This window comes from Castor canadensis, chromosome 5, assembly GCF_047511655.1.
Source record: "Castor canadensis chromosome 5, mCasCan1.hap1v2, whole genome shotgun sequence".
NCBI classification, from domain to species: domain Eukaryota; kingdom Metazoa; phylum Chordata; class Mammalia; order Rodentia; family Castoridae; genus Castor; species Castor canadensis.
Window position 1 is genome coordinate 149,268,398 of NC_133390.1, and position 20,352 is coordinate 149,288,749.

The 20,352-nt window shown below is 36.1% G+C and overlaps 1 long non-coding RNA gene across 1 annotated transcript in view; it reads left to right on the forward strand.

Annotated features, from left to right (window-relative positions):
- LOC141423375 (uncharacterized) overlaps positions 1-11,232 on the forward strand; it is a 42,454-nt gene extending 31,222 nt beyond the window's left edge. The window contains exon 3 of the long non-coding RNA XR_012448174.1: positions 6,523-11,232. This is a non-coding gene — a long non-coding RNA (uncharacterized lncRNA). The remainder of the gene's footprint in view (positions 1-6,522) is intronic.
- The last annotated feature ends 9,120 nt before the right edge of the window (positions 11,233-20,352 follow it).

The window sequence follows — 20,352 nt, forward strand, 5'->3', positions numbered from 1 at the left end:
GTTCCTAAGAGAAAGATGGTAAGGTAATTACTCTCCTTGCTCCCTCCCATCTGGGTCACAGTGCTAGAGGTGACTCTATTTCTCTATCCATGACTGCAGGACCTTCTAGGTTCTAGTAACTCCACTCTCCACTCACTACCCTTGTTTAAGGGAGTAGCAAGCCTTTGGCTTGTAAGGCTTCTGCATAGTTATTTTCATTGCTTTTATATCCTTTGCTGGTTTTCCTAACCATACCTAAACCTCTGGATTTATTTCTGACTTAAAACTTCCTATAAATATTTGTTTCTTTCTGTAAATCTGATTGGGTTACTATTTTTTTTTGTCTTCCTCTGCTTCTCTTTTGGGCAATTGAAGGCAATGTCCAGTAGCTTAACTTGGTATTTTTCACATACAAATAGGAAGAAAAAGCAGAGTAATTAATATTCCCCAGTACATCTGTCAATGTATAACATACTGGTCTTTTTCTTCAAGGTTCAGTTAGTTCCCATGCAATCATTGACTAAGTTAATCATACAAAGATGATTTGGGTCATAGGAGAAATATTAGTAAACCATTCCCAGTTAAAGTATAGGGAGAGAGGCTTTGCTCAAATTAGCTTTGCCAACGCAGCTTCTAATTTTTGTAACTGGTCAAACAAATATAAAATTTAACACAAATGAAGATACAAACATATTTACTACCCATTAAGAGAGAAGTCTCTGCATTCACTTAAACTAAGAAAATTCAATTGCTCCTTCCCTTGATAAGACTTATTTTAATAATACTTTATAAACTTGTCATTTCTCTACTTTTGTCTTCTGTAGAATGCATTTGGTCAGTAGTATTTCCTATTTTTCTGCAAAATCTATTTCTTTTTATACCAGAGATGAAACTACTTTACTGAATAAAGTGATAGGCAACTTGTAAGAGGATTTTAATGTGTACTTTGGCTCCAGTTCATCTAACTGCTCTGCTGAAACCATGAACTATGTGTACAGCTGATTTTCAACTTAGGTGATGATGGAATTTGCATGTTCAGTTACCATGGGAACTGAACCATACTTCCATATTAAAACAAAAGACTGATGCTAACAACTTTGGTCAAATCGGTAAAACTGGTGAAATTCCCATCCATTTGGAATATATCTGTTTGCAAAACTTTAGTTCAAACATAGGGCACTGGTGAGGCCTAAATTAGCAGAATGCATAGCAAGTGTGAACTTGTTTCTGCATTATTTATTGGAAGGACTTTCTCATCTTTATTCTGTGAAGAAAAATCTTATGAAAGTAACATCAGAAAGTTGGGGGAGAACATCGCAAAATGACCCAGAATCTTTGATTTCTATTTCCTGTCATCAAGTTTGATCTTGACTCAATTTATTAACCTTTGAATCTTAGATCCTTTCTTTTTAGGGTATTCCTTACTTATATACATTAAAATTTTTTTATCCAGCTAATATAAAATCATCTTGATATCATTCCCCAAAATAAAGTGATATTGTTTATATTAACAATTTCTATTTTAGGGAATTTTGAGAGTTCTGTATGTACCAAAGAAGGTACCTACAGCATTATCCATTCAATTGTATCATTTGGCAAGGTAAAAGATTTCTAAATTTTTAAATGATGATTGAGTGATTAGTAGATACAGAGATATAACAGAAAAAAGTCATCACTTTTGAAACCTTAACTTTTTATGTTTACATAAACTTTTAATAGGGACAAAAGTAGATAGAAAACCATTGACAAATGAATGTAACTAATATTAATTCTTCCTGGGACTGGAGTTGCTCAAAAAGAATTCTTAGGAAGTGTAGGCATGTCTTCACATGGGAAGATATTTGAACAGAGGGAGAAGATGAGAGATGGTTCAGGCTTACTTGGAGTGGTTGACGAATTGCAAGGACAATTTGGAGGAGCTATCATTAGTGATAAAGCTGAAAAGGAATACATTGATATGTTGTGGGGCTCTGAATAGCCTGTAGCCATCCAATTCAATAAAGACCATGAGACTAGAAGGTAAGAAGCTGGTCTAGGACTGGATCATTCATTAATTAAGTACCTGGCTTGTACTAATTCACCTAGCTTCCATGGACACTAACTTCTTTTTTTTTTTTTTTTTTTTTTGTCAAAGGGAAGGGAACTAGGATTACATACACACACACACACACACACATTTCACAGGACTGAAAATACATTATTCAAGGTCATTTTCCAGTGTTCTATAGAGAGGCAATTAAGGGTTTTGACTTGGGAAGTAATGAGATGGAAACAGCATTTTAAGAAACCAAGTCTTGCCTTTCTCTACTGTGTGCATGAGCAAGAAGCTTGATGTAAAGGAGCAATAATTCAGTAGTCACCAATTCTCCCAACCACATTTATTGCTTTAGACATTGGAGAAGAAGAAATAAAAATATTTCCTCTGAAGTCATTTCCCATCACATTTTAAAATAGAGGACACCAGAACAGTCCTGCCTCTTTTACACATTTCTTTACTTTGCCATTTGGTGTTTAAATGGGGCCCTCCATTACTTGGAGGAACGCAAAGAGTATTTCAAACAATTTGTTCTAGTGGCTGTTAGATGAAACAGCAATGAATTTCATCAGATTGCCTCCCAAGTGAGGCTCAGCAAGTATTGCAAGGGTCTGGTGAAAAACTTAAACTGTCAAGAAAACTTCAAGGAAGGTCTAATCCAAGTAAATAGCAGAACTGGAACATTAAGGACTGATCCAAAGATATTAGTGTAGTCACTTCTTGTCCTGAAAGTCTTTTTCTCCTTTTGAAAACTCTGTCAACTGTTCTTTGTATTTTTAGCACTTTTTATTGTTTCCCAGAAGAGTTGTTGTTTTGGTTTACACACACAGTGAGTTGGAGGAATATATCCTAGGGACTTACTCTCATCTTTTTTATCATGGGAATTCTTGACTCTCTGTTACTTCAAACTATTCTTTGCTGCAAAGATGACATAAATATGTAGATGACCATGTAGGATGACCATGCGATCACAGATAGAACTTGAAATTGTCCTTTCTGTGACATTGTATCCTAAAATAAACTGTCATCAAGTTGTATGGTCATTCTGTTTATGCCCTGTTTTTATACACTATTGAAATCTCTAACTCCAGGAAAATGAAATTTATAAATGTAATGTCAGGCTGACTTCATAAATAAAGGTTTTTATGTGATCACCTTTTCCATAGACAGATGGGCTAAGAAGTTACTGTAGCTACAGGGAGCAAAGTGTTTCTGGCCTTCTTTCCTGTTGGCTTCTGACTTACCAGTCCAGCATGGCTGCCAGAACCACCACTCTTCGTGTTTAAACTCAAGTGCCACTGATTCTCAGGAGATTGGAGTTAAAAACATAATCTTTACCACCAGATATGGCTGTTGATCCTCGATCTTCAACGTCTGATAGCCCACATCACTAGGATTTTTCCAATCTCTATGTTGGTTCCTGCCTCAGTTTCTTGATTCGACTGTTTAATTCTACATAGGACATGAATGATCTCACTGAGATGTGATCTTTCTTTTCACCTACTTTGCAGGTAGGATGAGACTCCTCCACTCATTCTCCCATTCAAGACTTTAATTCCTCACTTAAACTGGGTGGTTATTAGAAACTAAAGGGCTTCTTTGCTCACCTCACCCATCACTGCCTTTCCACCAGTTCAAGGCAGGACTGATTTCACATACTCTTCTTGTAAACCAAGAATGGGAGCCCAGAGACAAATGCTAAAGCTTTTCCTATCAGAAATCCCCACTAGAACTTGCTGCTATGTTTCCAGTTCTGCTACTGAGATTTCAAACAGTAACTTCACAAAGGTGGCCATGTCCCCCTATAGTTAATAACAGGTAACTTTCTCTCCAATTTATAGATGTATTTCCCACATTCTAATACCCCAACAACCAATCATTTGTGACTATAGAAACACTTTGTCTTTATGGTTCTACAATTTTAAATCTCAGCAGTGCTCGTTAAAGGACAAAGTAAATAAAATTTTGTGTTTGAACAGAATAATCATTGAATTAAGTCAGTTGTGTATAAAATGTGAGTATATCTATACAGCACGGTTACTGGAAAAACAATTCCATGGAGGCATTCCTACTTTTATCCTTGGACCCTAACTTTAGCCCTCAGATCTTGCTTTGGGAATTAAATTAAAACATACTCTCGTCAATAAATGGTGCTGAGAAAAACAGTTATTAACATGGCAAAGGAATGAACTTGGACTTTTATCTTAGTTTACATTACAAAATGTAATTCTAAATGGATCAGTAGCCTATATATGAGTTAAAACCACAAAAATCATTAGGAGATACCCTTTATAAACTTGAATTTGGTAATGAATTCTTATATATGACCCCAAAAGAACAGACAATAAAAGAGGGAAAAAGGATAACTGGATTTTATCAAAATTAAAATTTATGTGCACCAAAGGTTATCAAGAAAGTGAAAAAAAAACAGCCTAAAGAAAGGGAGGAAATATTTTAATATACTATATCAGAAAAAGGTTTTAATATTGAAAATATGTATATAACTCCTACAAAAGAAAACAAACAACAAAAAAAGGTAAACAACCCAATTAAAAACTGGTTAGGGCTGGGGATGTAGGTTAGTGATAGAGTGTTTGCCTAGCAGGCATGAGACCTTGGGTTGGATCCCCAGCACTTCAAAAAATAAAATACAATAATAATGGGCAAAGGATGGAAGTAAACATTTTTCAAAAGTAGTTATTGACCTTTATAGGCCAATAAGCATTTGGAAAAATGCTCAGTATCATTAGTCACTAGGGAAATGGAAATCAAATCCACAGTGAGATACCACCTACTACCTAAAAGTATAATAATGAAAATAATAATAATAACAAGACAATAATAATAATGGAAAACTACAAGTAGTGGAGAGGATAAGAAGAAATTGGAAAACGTGTATATTTTTCATGGGAATGTAAAATGGTGCCACTGATGTGAAATGCCATTTGATAGTTCCTCAAAAATTTAAATATAGAATTGCCATATGACCCAATAATTCTATTCCTAGGTAAATAAAAGAACTGAAAATAGGTCTAATGCAGATACTTATACACCAATATTATAACAGCATTAGTCACAGTAACTCAAGGTGGAGACAATACAAGTGTCTACTGACCGATCAATGGCTAAAAAAATGTCAGGCATACAGTGGAATATTATTCAGCCATAAGAAAGAGTAAAATTCTGATACACTACAAAAATCATTGAACATTAAAGATGTGCTAAGTGAAATAAACCAGACAGAAAAGCACAGATACCATGTGACTTCACTTCTATGAAATACATACAATATAGAAATTCACATGGAAGAATGTAGATTAGAGGTTATTAGGGGAAGGACGGAGAGGAGAATAGGGACTTAGTGCTTTAATAAGTACAGTTTCTGTTTGGGGTGATGGAAATGTTTTAGAAATAGATGATGATGGCTGTACAACATTGAAAATGCAACTAATGTGACTGAATTGTACATTTAAACATAATTAGGAATGGGCATGGTGGCATATGCAGCTGCTCAAGAGGCAGAGAAAAGAGGATTGTGGCTCAAAAAAAGAAAAAGTGTTTCATCCCTGTAATCCCAGCTACTCTGGAGACAAAGGCCCATGTGGATAAAAGCATGGGACCCTATCTGAAAAACAAACTAAAGAAAAAAGGACTGAGGCATGGCTCAAACAATAGAGCACTTATTAGCAGGTGCAAAGTCCTGAATTCAAAACCCCCAGGACCAGCAAAAATAAGTAAATAAATAAATAAAAATAGTTAAATAGCATATTATACATTTACATTTTGTCACAATAAAATTTCAGAATAAAAATGTACTTCCAGCAAAAAGTAGAGACATCCAGCAGCATTTCACCCAGACACAACTGAAAACAGTCATTTTCCCAAGTATCTAGAATAAGATTGAGATTTCTGGATAACTTAGGTTATACTGCTAACAGAAGTGGCTGAAGCCAAAGCTGAGAAGCAGTGCTATGTCAAAGATAAGAATGTGGATCTTGAGTCAAACAGACCAGGGTAAGATTTGGATATCTCAGGACTGTCTCCTTCATCCATTCTCTGTGTAATGTTGGAAAAGCAACTTACTCTTTCTGAGATTCAAATTCCTTATTTGTAAAGTTTGTAATAATATCTGTCTTATATGGCTATTCAGATGATTAAACATCCTAAAACTATAAAAGCGGCCACCACATTAACAGTTATGTGATCAGTGGTCAATATAGTACATGGCTAATGCCCTTGGTTGAGTTTCTCCATTTGTTCCCTCCCCTCTACCTACTCATTAAACAATACACTAAACTTACTTTGAGATGGATGGATCATTTATTTTTTCAGCCTTCATTTCTGTAATAACAAAAGAAAAAGAGTCATAAAAACTCATGAAAATATTCTGTATTTTCTTTGATACCTGAGGAAGAGTCATAATCACTGCTTTTTCCCCTGGCCCTTTATCGTCATTTCATCCTGTACCCCTCTTCCTTCTTCATGTCTTCTTTAATGCATTTTTACAGAGGACACACAAAGATATTCAATTCTGAGATGAACATCTGAGGAACTAGCAAGAGGAAGGATGCTAAGAAGAGGACATCAAAATGAGCATCTTGAGTTCTTACTCAGCTCAAGTCTGCTGAAATCCAGCTGGTGCCTTGAGTTCTAGTCTGCATTCAACCCCAAGAAGACAGAAGAAACGAATTTGGTAGGGAAATTGGAATAAGGGCCTTCCTGGTTCTAAACAAATTTATGTACTGTTTGCTTCAGCATTTGAGAGGCTGAAAGGGGAGAGTTGGAAAGTGTCACTGTTCTGATGAAATCTTAGCAGGGAGACATGATAGAAATTTAGTTTCCTTTACCCTTTATTACAGTCTCCTAACCCTAAGCCATGTTGGCCCATTTCTGGAGGTTGAGGCTGAGCTGCCGAGTTAAATGTGGAATTAATTGACTATAATCAGTGATATTGCAATGAATTCCATATGACATGGGAGTCTTTGGCAGAAGCACGATTGTGCACAGTTCTTCAAAGCACTTAGACATTAGTTGTCTTGTGCCACAGGGTTCCTGTCTTCCAGTTCCCAACATTTCCAAAGGAGAAATCATTAAGTAAAGAAATTTGAACCAATAGAAGATAGACATGTAGGGCTTTAATTTTCCAGTACCCTGTCTTCACAGAAGATAGAAAGTCCACAGTTGACCTTCTACCAGCTTGTCCAAACTCTAAGGATGAGAGCTTCTCCAACAGAACTGAGATCTACAGAAGGAGTTCCCCATGTCTGCAGCTATGGACACATGTTGAATTACTTCCTGCTCTCTGGTCCCCAGTTAGCATTATGAAGGAGATCATACCGTCATGTCAGTGATGCCAAGCAGACATTTTTGCACCATCTTCATTACCTTCACCATAGTTCAATGTAATGTCCCCAAACGTTTCATTTATTTTATTTCAGAGATTGCGATGGTTAGGATTTTAAAGAACATGCCTGCATCTGTAATCCATTTATGAACTATTTCCAGTGCAAACGTGCAGAGAGAGAGACAGAGACAGAGAGAGACAGAGAGAGACAGAGAGAGAAGTTGGAGGGAGGAACTATTTCGAGTTGAAAAAAAAAAGCATTGAAAAACAAGGAGAGGGAGTAAGAGCACATCTGTTTTCATAAGAAATCATGGATCCTGGCCCTTTTGCAGTGGGGTATTTTACTACCACATGGCTTTAATCCTACATCTGGGCCTGTTGTTTTATGAAATATTTCCCACAGATGATGTCAATTATAATTTTTGTCCCGGTCGTCAATTTACGGACTCTTGGAATAAGACAAAATGAAACAACCAGAAAAAGAACAACTTATGTGGTCTACTCTCTGACAAAATTATAGCTGTGTGATACACATCTAAAATCAATAACTCTGCTAATGATTAGCAGAACACATTGCTTGGTTTATGAGCAGAGATGGGGCCCACACTGTGCACATGCTTGGCTCTGGACTGCATTTTTTGTTTGCTGTGTATTTATCAGCAGATGTCCAGTCGTTTATTTAATGCTTCTTCTACGAGCCAGTAGTAGGCCCCTGTCAGTGTCTGTGCGACATTTATAAGTCATCTGCCAGCAATACAGGTGGAATGCTTTCATGAAGCCTTTTTTCCTTCCTTATGTGGTGATGAGCTATCAGAGAAATCAGGGATATTTCTTTATAGAGTTATATGGCTATTAAGATGTGGAGCTCTGATCTTGTGTGTTAAAGTTTAAGAAATTTAGATTCCAGCATATGGTTTTCCAGAATCACTTTGAAAGAAACGTTTGTGGTGCTCGACTTTAGCAGCTGGTCTGAGGGTGAAAGGTTTTCTCAAGAAACAAAGAAACTCCATTAGACCTAAGTAGATCCAAAGCTTTGACAGGAAACACAGTTTCTCTATGTGTAAGGGTTCTTTCAATGCAGGGAGATAAACTGGATACTTTAAAAATAACTACAAGATTTTGTAAGTCATAGCAAGCCAGATAATTGGGGATTTAAAAATTTTGAAGGCAAATTATGCTGAGAATAGGTGGCTCTTTTGGTCTGTTAGTGTTAGCCCTGTGGAAGCAGCAGGCATTCTGGCTAGTGATGGTTTTAAAAATAAGAAAGGGGAAAGGAAAGAAAACAGAGCTCCAGAATATTCTGAATCCTCATGATTATCCTCTCTCTCTCTTTCTCTGTGTGTGTGTGTGTGTTTGACATAATTATTTAAATTTAGTTTTGGAACTTTAATTTTAGCATAAAAGTCCAAAGATTAATAAGCTCTTAATAGCATTTAATATTGATTAAAGAGAGTTTGAAGACATAAATGAATTCATTTATTAGCAACATACCTCTATTTTTCCATAATTTTACTCCATATTAGGTCGTCTGGATGATCCCTACCCTTGCAGGAATCACAAGATGCCTCAATTGCTTCAGAGTGAAAGTTCTAGAAGACAGCAGCCTGGGATGGGGCTCCATATGCAATGTGAGGTATTAAAGGAGCCCTCAAGGATAGATTTAAGGAAGCAGGCCAGGCCAAGGCAGGAAGCTGAACAAAGGCCTGGGGTCGTGTAGGGTCTGACCTTAACCTAATCTCACAGTGGGCGCTGCAGTGTCAACCGCTCCACAGCCCTGGTCCAACACAAGGCAAGAGAGAGGGCCAGGCATGCACACCCCATCTCCCTGAAGAAGAGGTTCCTGGTCAGCCTAGGACAACTCTCCAGAGATGAGAGAAGACATGATCTAGAAAGCTGTAGCAGCTAATGTGGACAGCAGGTCTCTCTCTGCTGGGAGGGAATGAGCCTTCTAAAGAGGACATAGGCAGAGCACCAGCGGTGTCCTGTTCTAATGACTCAATGTGTTCTATACAAGAGAAGGAGCTGGCCAAAGCAGAGACCTTTGAAAGAAATGTTGCCCTTGTAGCTCAAGACCACAGACATTTAATGACTATTCAATAGACATATTCCCATCTGTTTAGTTAATGCTAAATTATTAGTTTTCTCTCTTTTCAAGTATTCTCCAATATTGACAACTGTGAAATGACTCAACCTGTGTCACACCCAAGAGATATAGATAGAGTCACCCTGAGACTTAAGAAGATGAATCTGGCCAAGCATAGTAGTGCACACTTGTAATGCCAGCTATTTGGGATTCAGAGGTAGGAGGATCATGGTCCAAGGCTGGCCTGGACCATGGACAAACTAAAGCACAAAGGACTGGCAGCATGGCTCAAGTGGTAGAACACTTGCCTAGCAAGCATAAAGCCCTAAGCCCTGAGTTCAAACCCTAGTATGCAAAAAATAGAAAACAAACCAGAAGAAACTCCCGAAAACCACCCAAAAGTCTGATACCCACACATCAATTACTCTTTTCACTATTATTGAACATTAAATTTTAAATATGTTCTCTTAAACGGATCAGTGCTCCTTCATTTAACATCAAGCTTGTGTTTGTGGTGTATCTTGAGAAGGAGGATATGAAATGATGAATGGCAACAATTCTTCATTGAGACAGAGTTCTGGGTGTAGCTCACTCAGAATTTTGTGCTTGATAGGATTTCAAGGGAAGTGTGAGATAGACCCCTGCATACAATTTGCCTTGTCCACTGTGTTAGAGTTTTCCACACTATAGATTTCTTTCCTAAGCTAATACTTTGTTGCTTTGACACTACCTTTTAAAATAAAAATATCATGGGCTAAATTATCACTGAGCACCAAAGTGTGCAGAATAAAAGTAAAATAAACACTGTAGGATTTTTACAGACTTGGGAATTTTTCTCAATTCCTGAAATTATGGAAATTCCTGATTTTTTCCTATGAATTTAGTTTATTCCATCTAGCCTTTTGGCTTGTTGGTTTTGCAGTTTGGGAGATCAAACACAAACCTCAGACATGCAAGCAACCACTGAGCTGCACCCATCAGCTCTATAGATAGTCTTATATCATAGTTGTTAGAATAGAGTATTTCTCCTTTAACTTTTTTTATTTGTCAACTCAAATTTTTTAAAGAATTTTCTGCACTGTTTCTCTCCCCTTTCTGGCTATTTTCTCACTCATTTTTTATCAGACATTTGATTTTTTGTCAGACATCTGTGTTAAATGCTGTAAGTACTTATCAAGTGTGAGAAACAGTTTTCAACACGACACTCACACCAGAGTTTGATCAAGTTCCACTATAGCTAGGTATAGCATTCTGGAGAAAAATAATGAGAGTCTTGCTCAGACAGAGAGCATTCACATTCTAATAGGGTCTAAAAAGATAAGGATTTGAGTAGAGATAGAATAGGAGGAGGGCAAAAGTGGCATGTGCAAAGGCACAGAAACAAAGTCAATCAATACAGCTGAATACAGCTTGGAGAAGCAGAGTAGCTCAGCAGCAACTCATAAAGAGGCTTTGCAAAGGGCAGTGCTCTAAGGGCTTCTTCCACAAGAATTGTCAACAAACTTCAAAAGTTTTATTGGAACACAACCACACCTATTCATTTACAGATTGCTGTGCTTACTCTCTCACTATAAGAACTGAGTTGAATACTTAAAATAGAGACTTTGCCCTGCAATGCCAAAACTCTTTGGTTTTTTACATAAAAAATTTTGGGTGCCTTCTCTAGAGATAGAAGAGATTTGATTGCTGAGATTGTTACTAGGAGGCTTCTGCAATTGCTGTGGATGTGTCCCCAGGGCTAACCCAGGGCTCTGGTACTAGAATCAAGGAGAGATGTCAGATTGGGGAGATATTATTTCTAACTTGGACAAAAAATCAGGTAGTTGGTCATGAGAGTAAATGCAGAAATAGGAACAAATAGGAAAAAGGAAGAAGGAAAAGATGTAATAAATATAATTTTGGATACATTGAAAGTGAAATGCTGGTAAAATACCAGAGGGCTAGTCTGTAGCTGGGAGTTGGATAAGTGAATAAGAAGAGAGATACAAATTTGGATTCCCTTGCATCTCCTCTGTTATCTGAACACCCTCTATCTGAGAAACACTGTGCAATTCTCTTCTGAATACCCTATAAATGATTTTAACATAATTATTAAATGTTAAATATGTAATTTACCTTTGCTATATTATAATTATCTGCTTGAAAATTGTGTGTCACATTCCTATGGACTACTTCCAGCACTTGAAGCATTGCCTGTCAAGCATCTACAGAGAGGATATTCTAGAATCTCCCACTCCAGATGAACTCATATACATACCTGATGCTCTCATCTGTGTCCTCAGCTTTAATTACAATAATAGTGTCACTAATTCACAAATATGGATCTCCAGCCAGATTTTACCTTTGTGCAAAATCTGTCATTTTTCAATGCCCTAAACCTTTTGAATGAATATCTCTCTCCTCCCCTTCCTATTACAATTATTCATTGTTTTCTTAATCTTTCCTCCTCAAACGGAATTCCTAACCAACACTGCCCGTGCTCCCTGCATTGCTGGTGTACAGACATGTGGCTGGCTTCCACCTAGCAGCTCTTTCCTTGTGGTATTTGAAGGTGCATGGCAAGTACTGCAAAATTGGGTTGTTCTCTTGCTAAACAAGGTGGTGGTGAATGTATTTGTTTTTTGGGAATAGCTACAGTAGTGTTTTTGGTGTTCACCTTCTGTCTGGGCAGGTGTTAAAACATCAGTAGTGGAAATTATGCAATTTTCTCTGCAATTTCCCCTGTCTGGGTTCCCTATTAATTGTGTAGAATTTAAGCCTGGCTCTTGTACTTCCAAAATTCTGGCAACTAATTAAAGTTCCTGTAATAAGTCTCTTCTCTTTAAATTAATTAGAGTACTTAACAAAGTGAATCTTCATTGAAACCCCAAATTTTATCTCCAGTCTTTTTGAGGTTCCAGGTTATCTCAGTCATTCTGCACTAGCTACGTTCAGTCACTCATTGTCTCTCAAACTTCTCATTCTGCCACAGAACCTTTGTGTCTGCTCAATCCTATGTCTGGAATGATTTTCTCAACTCTTAACATCCACTCCCAAATTTAGTATACTATTTAGCTTCTGCAATTGTGACGTACTTCATGTCAATCATTACTCATCCTGAGGTTTGTCTGAACTCCCTGACTTCATCAAATTTCTCTGCAAATATCTTTTAAGGACTGACGCTACTTACTTTCATCACAATTTGCACTTACCTATGTGATTATTAGATTAATATCATTTAGTCTTTTGGGCTTTAAACTCTATGGGATCAATGTTTACTAATTCATCCTCAGAATTAAAAAAAATACTTAGTACATATAATTACCTGATAAATATTAGTTATTTTGATAATTGGTAAAAATTTTTTAAAAGTTCAAATAACTGTCATTGCTCCAAGTTTCTGTTATTTTAATCTCAGAAAGGCATTAAAGAACTCCTTAGTCTTATTTTACAAGTGTGTGTGTGTGTGTGTGTGTGTGTGTGTGTGTATAAAGAAATACATCTCTATCTCCACATCTTTTATAAGGCTAAAGGATTTGAAATTATAGGGAGTAAATAAGCGTAATAATTACCTGTGTTCTTCCTTCAAAACTATGATTCAGAAAGTTATATCTACATCTTTTTAAAATTTTATTTTGACAAATATAAACTGAATATATTTAGGATTCCCAGCATGACATTTTGACTTATGTATTCATTATGAAGTTACTAAATCAAGTTAATTAACCTGTCACTTCACATGGTTACTTTTTGTGGTGAGGAAAATTTATCTTTACCTAGAGGTGGTATGAAGGACAAGTTGGGAAGAGGTAACAGAGATAACGTCACACCATAGGAGGTAACTTATCTGGAGGAGGGAAAAGATGTAATTTCAAAAAAGAAACAGCAATGATTGAAGTCTAGGTCATTGGAGAATAAAGGATACTAGTACTAGAATTGGAGAATAAACATAAGCATGAGGACATTTGTATTTCATTTTATAGGTTGAAGATATTTCTTCTGTTTTTTTTTTCCAGAAGTGAAAAATGAGAATCAGAGAAGTCATTGTTTGTCCAAGGATGCTCAGCTAAAGTGATCAGAGTCAGTACACAAACTCAGTCCTCTGATCCTGTATCCTATGTCTATGCCATTGCTCCATGTATCTTACAGGAGGAACATAGTTTGGACAACAAAAATAGTACTGACTTGGGAAGAAATACCCAGGAATTAATTTAGTTGTAGTGAGTTTGAAGTGAGAACACTTCATAATAAATTATCAGCAGTCTCTCTGAAGCAGTTAGGAAATGTATCATTTATAAAATATATCTTGAAAGAAATTCTCATGTAGGTTAATTTGATTTCCAAAGGAGAACTATTTAATACAAATAATCAGCATCTAATTTATCTGTTTGTCAGTCTCCATAGACTGTGTAGATATCTGCAGTCTTTTTACCCCTTAAAATAATAATAATTGGTACAATGCATCTCATCTCATAGAGTCACATCTTTTACACTAGATGACTTTTCAAAACATCCTAGGCACAGTAAGCAATGCATAGGTCTTGTTTCAGGCTCTAGTAATCCTGGTCTAGAAAACACTCTGCAGATAGAAGAGAAATTTTCTCTTGGATTTAGCTCTAGGAGCTTAAAATCGTCTTTCCACTTTCTTCCTTATGTATAATGAAAAGTATATCTAGAAGACTGACTCAGGTTTTAAGCTGGATGGATGCTCAAGTTACCACACCTGGATTTAGATAGAAGTGGACAACCATTTATAACTGTTCCAAGAGGTCAAGTGGTATGCACTGGAATTAACAAAAATTCAGCCAGGAACTTTAATTTATAAACAAGAAATATGGTGGTGGATATCTTGGTCAGAAGAGGCAACCCTGAAAGTTGTTCTCCAAGGAATAAAATAAATCTTACTATAAGTTATGTTTATTTAACCTTTATTATCACCAATAGAGTCATTAGGTCAGAGGGTCTAGAGTTAGAGAAGTTGAGATTCTTTCCTCTAATACGAAGGATCTAGAATGAAGTTGAGTTTTTATTAGGGCATTCACACATCCTTTTATTAAGAAATCCCATAATTGGGATTTGTCATTTATCTTAAACTATCTTTGTAGTTGGCAAAAAGGAAATTTAGTTTGATTGAATGTTTTTCACTTAATTTTTAAGCCCAAGTTATTCCTAAGGAAATTTAATCCATATGTTTCAGAATAGTTTACACTTAGCTCATCAAAATGTTTTGTAAGAGCTATTTGATGTCCACAATGTCTTGCAAAGCCACATCTCTTAGAAACAGGAAATTGTTCTTTATTTTGTTATTTTTTTGTTTGTGTTTCTTTCCCAAGAGTAAACAACCTAGGAACTCAGAAAGAATGGGATTAACTTCAAATTTTTTAACAATTGGGATTAAGCAATTCTTGCACACCCAAAATAGTACATTCCTACAGTTATAATTTTAGCACAGTTAATTAATGAAGAGTGTTGGTACTCAGGATTCTTATTAGTTGATTGACAACAAAGAGTAGTTCAATGATTTTTCCAGGAAAATACAAAAGGCAAAACAGTTGTCAAAGGCATATTAAATACTGATAACCATGGAAGGAATGAAAATAAGTCAATCATGATTTCCTAATAAAGGTTTCATCCTTTATTGGTTTTGTAAGAGAGTTCCATTAAGTAATAAATAAAGTAATGGGCAAAATAGGGCTGGAGATATATAGCTCAGTAGTGGAGTGCTTGTCTATCATATGAAAGACTCTGGGTTCAATTCACAGCACAACATTACATAGAAAGAAGTAGAGGAAGAGGAGAGAGAGAGAAGAAACAAAGAAAGAGAAAGAAAATAAAACATTCAAAATATATTCAAGGAATTTGTAGAAGAATGGGTATGGCTAAGAAATGTATGAGAGTATGCTGTAGTTTTCAACTACATTAGTATTCATTAATACATTTTTTGTATCATTGACAATTGAGGAACTAGGAAGCAATGAACACTAATAAAGTACATTGGTAAAGTCTTTAATGTAGGGAATTTGATATATTAAATTATTTTAAAAATGTACATGTCCTTTGTTTCATCAATTTCACTTCTAGTTGTCAACCTGGAGAAATACCCATGAGCATAAAAATTTCCAAAGGTATGCAACAACAGTGAAATGAAGTATTTTTGTAACATATTTACTAAAGAAAATGAAATGTTTTAGGAGAGCAAACCAGTAGTGGATGTGAAAATGAAGAAGGCAAAGATCTGTACAAGGTCATTGTTAGGGAAAGACTCTCAGCAGACATTTTCTTCATGTGTTTAAAGATGAGAATGATCTCTCTAGGGAAGCTTACACAATTTAGCACCATTAGAGAAGGAGTATAACTCCCTACAGGGACTCCATAGAGTAATTTTGCACATTGTGATTTCAATCAGAAGCTGCCTCTGAACAGGGCCCCTGTATGACTTGATTTTGGATGTTGTTGTGGTGCATGCAGGGAAAAAAACATTTCTTTTCCTCTCTGAGCTGCTTGCAGAATTACCTCAGAAGAATGGATGATGAAAATCTTTGTAATTTCTATTGGATCTTCTAGGAGAGACCCCAACCCTTTTTAAAGTTCTTGAAGATTAGGAAGTTGCACCGTCAGTATCAAACACCTGCAAGTATGGTTGGTAGTGCCTGGCAGCAAGGACCACTCTTCCCACCTAATAGAACACATGGTGGCTTAAAATTTATCTACTATATTTGATAAATTAGCAGGTACCCAGGATGAAGAAAGGTCAGTTGCTTTGAAATAAAATCACGTTAGTGTTTTCTGTTGAGAAGGGCTACCTGTCTGTCATCATGGAATCTTTATAAGTCTATAGCAGAGAGTAACAGAGTAGGAGATTTTTATAAATTAAAGCAATCTTCCATCCTGAAGGAGGTAATCTCACATGTGATCCAGTCACAATAACTTTGACGAAAGTTGGACCTCACTTAAGGCCAGAGGCCATAAGTGAATGAATGCAAAGCCCCAAGGCTAGAAGCAGGATGCCCTGTTTACGTGCTGTGCTGAGCAAGATACCTGGTAAAAGCTTAATTCTCCTCATTTGTAACAGAGGAGCTATGCTCCCTGCAAAGCAATGGTAGGGATTGCAGGAAAAAAATATGCAACCCTTAGGACAGTGTGGGTGTGCAGTGGGAAACTGACAAGAGATTTTTCTACCATCAGCAATGAGATGGTTGCATCTTATTCTCTCCATTATCATCGATGTCATCTCCTCACAGAGCCACTCCAGACCACTTTCTCAAATTACACCCTAGATTGTGTAGGTTCCTATTTTTCTGGCCCAGTTTTTATAGCTTCAGAGCAGTTATCATATTAGAAATTATACTGTATGTTTATTTATCATGTTTCACACTTCCTTCAAAATAAACTCTTTAAGACAGGACATTAACTTTTTTTATTCCCATTATCTATAACAATACCTGATACTTATTACATGTGTAATAAATGATTCCTTAGTGACTGAACAAATGAAAGAATGGTAGTCTAATACACAATACTGGTCAGTTAAAATGAATGAGGTGTCTAAGTCCTGATATGAAAATGTGGCTAAGCCATATTTTAAATATCAAAGAGCAAATTTAAGAAGAGTATAAACTTATAATCTTATTTATGCAGAAAAACTAATGAAACAAAATAATTCTATGAGATCATTGATAGGAATTTTAAAAGCCTTGGAATAATCTGTAGGAAACATGAAATTGTTAACACTGGCTACTTTTGAGTAGGGGTTGGAAATGTGTAGAGGAAAAACATATGCATAAGACATTACAATTTTACAATTATAACAAAGTGGTATCACTGGCTGTAAAATACCTATGGAAGGATATATATAGTGTCCCATTGTGGGGGAGAAATACATTCCAAAATTCTCAGTGGATGCCTAAAACTATAGATAGCTCAGAGTCCTATGTATACTATGTTTCATTCCTATACATACACATCTATGATAAAGTATAGTTTATAAATCAGGTCCAGTAAGATTAGCAACAACAATAAAAACAGATGATTATAGTAATATCCTAGAAATAAAAAAAAACTAATTAAATGAGATCTATTTGTCTCTTAAAATAGCATATTGCACTATAATCATCCTTCTTATGATGATTAAATTATGAATACAAACATGATATTTCCATAGGAAGTTCACAGTTTTTGTTGCTATTCTAATTTAGTGTGATTATCAATGATTTATATAGTGACTTGTATTATTCAGTAGCTGAATTTTCAGTTTTTTAAAATGGTCTACTGTTGTAATTACCTCATTGCTCACTTTTATTAATATATTGAGTAGAGAAGGAATAAAAAGAAAATGGGGCTTAGGGAACATAAAAATGGACTTAATATAGGGTTAGAGTCAGTGGGGAACTGAATGATGCAAGATTCAATTTTATCTTTTTATAAATACTGCAGATTTTCCCAATAAAAGCTGTGGAAGCATACACACAGGCACTTAAGATACAACAGAAAGTTTCCCTTTATGTCAGCCTTATCAAACAGTTAGCCTGTTACAAAATTAGTAGTCTTGGTCTCATTAGATATATATGGGGATAAGATACAATGCTCTCTCTACTTGAAAAGATCTTCTATCTTTACACCTCATCTTCTTGATGATCCATATCAATAGTCTCATCCAGCATGTCACAAGTCTTATTCAGATAACCAAGTGTTCTGACTCTTGTTAAATACATTGGGAATGAGCTGCAAATGATAGCTACCACTTGGAATTTCACAGCACACATTACCAAAATGAAGATTCTGAAAGTTCTACAATAAAGAATCCATTTTACAAAAATATATGATTGAGAAAAGACAGCCTCTTCCACAAATGTTTCTGGGAAAACTGGATATCTGCCTGCAGAAAACTGAAACTAGATCCATGTTTGTCACCCTGTACAATTATCAAGTCAAAGTGGATTATTATTAATCAATTTAATTAATTTCAGGTTTTAATATAAGGCCTGAAACCTTGAAGCTAGTACAGGAAAGAGCAGGGAATACACTGGAAGCAATAGGCATAGGCAATGACTTCATCAGTAGAATTCCAATTGGCTCAGCAACTAAGAGAAAGGATTGACAAGTGGATCTACATGAAATAAAATATTTCTGCACAACCAAAGAAATGATTACTAAATTGAAGAGTTCACCAACAGAATGGGAGAAAATCTTTGCCAGGTATACATTAGATAAGGGACTGATAACCAGAATATATAGGGAGCTCAAAAAACTAAACTCCCAAACAATGACCCAATGAAGAAATGAGCAAATGAACTGAACAGAGCGTTTTCAAAGGAAGAAGTTCAAATGGCTAAAAAATGCATTAAAAAATGCTCAATATCTCTGACCATAAAGGAAATGCAAATCAAAACCACATTAAGATTCCACCTCATCCCTGTTAGAATGGTTACCATCAAGAACACAAACAACAACAAATGTTGGCGAGGATGCAAGGGAAAAAGGAACTCTCATACACTGCTGATGAGAATGTAAGCTAGTACAACCACTATGTGAAACAGCATGGAGGCTCCTTAAAAAACTAATACATCTGCCATATGATCCAACAACACTCCTAGTAATATACCCAAAGGAATGTGACTCAGCTTACAACAAAGACACCTGCACACCCGTGTTTACTGCAGCACTGTTCACAATAGTTAAGCTATGGAAATAGCCAAGATGCCCCAGTACTGACACGAATGGATTAAGAAAATGTGGCATTTATATAAAATGGAATTTTACTCAGCTGCAAAGGAGAATGAAATTTTGTCATTTGCAAGTACATGGTTGGAACTGGAGAACATCATCTTAAGTGAAGTTAGGCAGACTCAGAAGACCAAAAGCTGCATGTTCTCTCTCATATGTGGAATATAGACCTAATACAAACACAGCAATATTATGAAACACTGGTCACACTAAGGTGAGGTCACGCACAGGAGGGGTAGGGAAAAAGAAGGAAACTAAGAACTTGAATAGGGTTGATATACTCTCTATAAAAGAGTAAATATAAAAATCTTAAACTAGCTGAAACCACCACAAGAAAGGGACTACAGTAGAATGGATAATTAGAGAAGATAGACCAAATGGGGGTATAACACATATATACATGGAAATATCACAAGGAAACTCCTTGTATAACTACCTTTATCTCAAACAAGCAAAAATGTCATCTTTTTCTCTTTAACTTTTCTCTTTTCTCTTCTGCAAAATCAGAGAACAGGAGGGTGGAACAGGTTATGCCCAGAGAGGAAGGGTTAGCACCAGTGGGAGGGGGGAGGTAGTGGGGAAAAGGAGTAGGAGAGTGAATACAGTGCAAAAAGATGTGTACACATGCACAGAAATGCAAAAATGATACCTCTTGTAACTATTCTATGAATGGGGGGAGGAGGGGATAAAGAGAATACAGTTGATACATTGTAAGAACCTTTGTAAATGCCACAATGTACCCCTACCAAGCACAACAATAAAGGAAAAAACAGAATTCAGTTTGGCTTCATGTAATTCAGTCTCATAATTCAACAAACTCTATTTGCAAGGCATACATTTTTCAAAGAACAACTAATGCCATATCAAGAGACAATATTTTTCCATAGGATGCAGTATGGAAAATGTTAGCTTCTAAAAATCTGACTTTTTATTCATTTACACCAAAACAACCAGGGAAATGAAATTATTAAGGCATATCATTCACTTAGAACTTCAGTGTGCTATGGACCTTTTCCTGCTGTTAATTATTGGAAAAGCAGAAATTCTATTTGTTAGGCAAGATTCTATCAGTGAGTAAAATGCCCTGTGGCTGAGTTTATGTTTGAGTTCAGAGAACTCAGTAAGAGCAGAGCTGCATGTCAGGATGTTTGGACCATAAGTGACTGCATGATTTGGTCAAAAAAGATGATATACTTTTGGCCTTTGGGG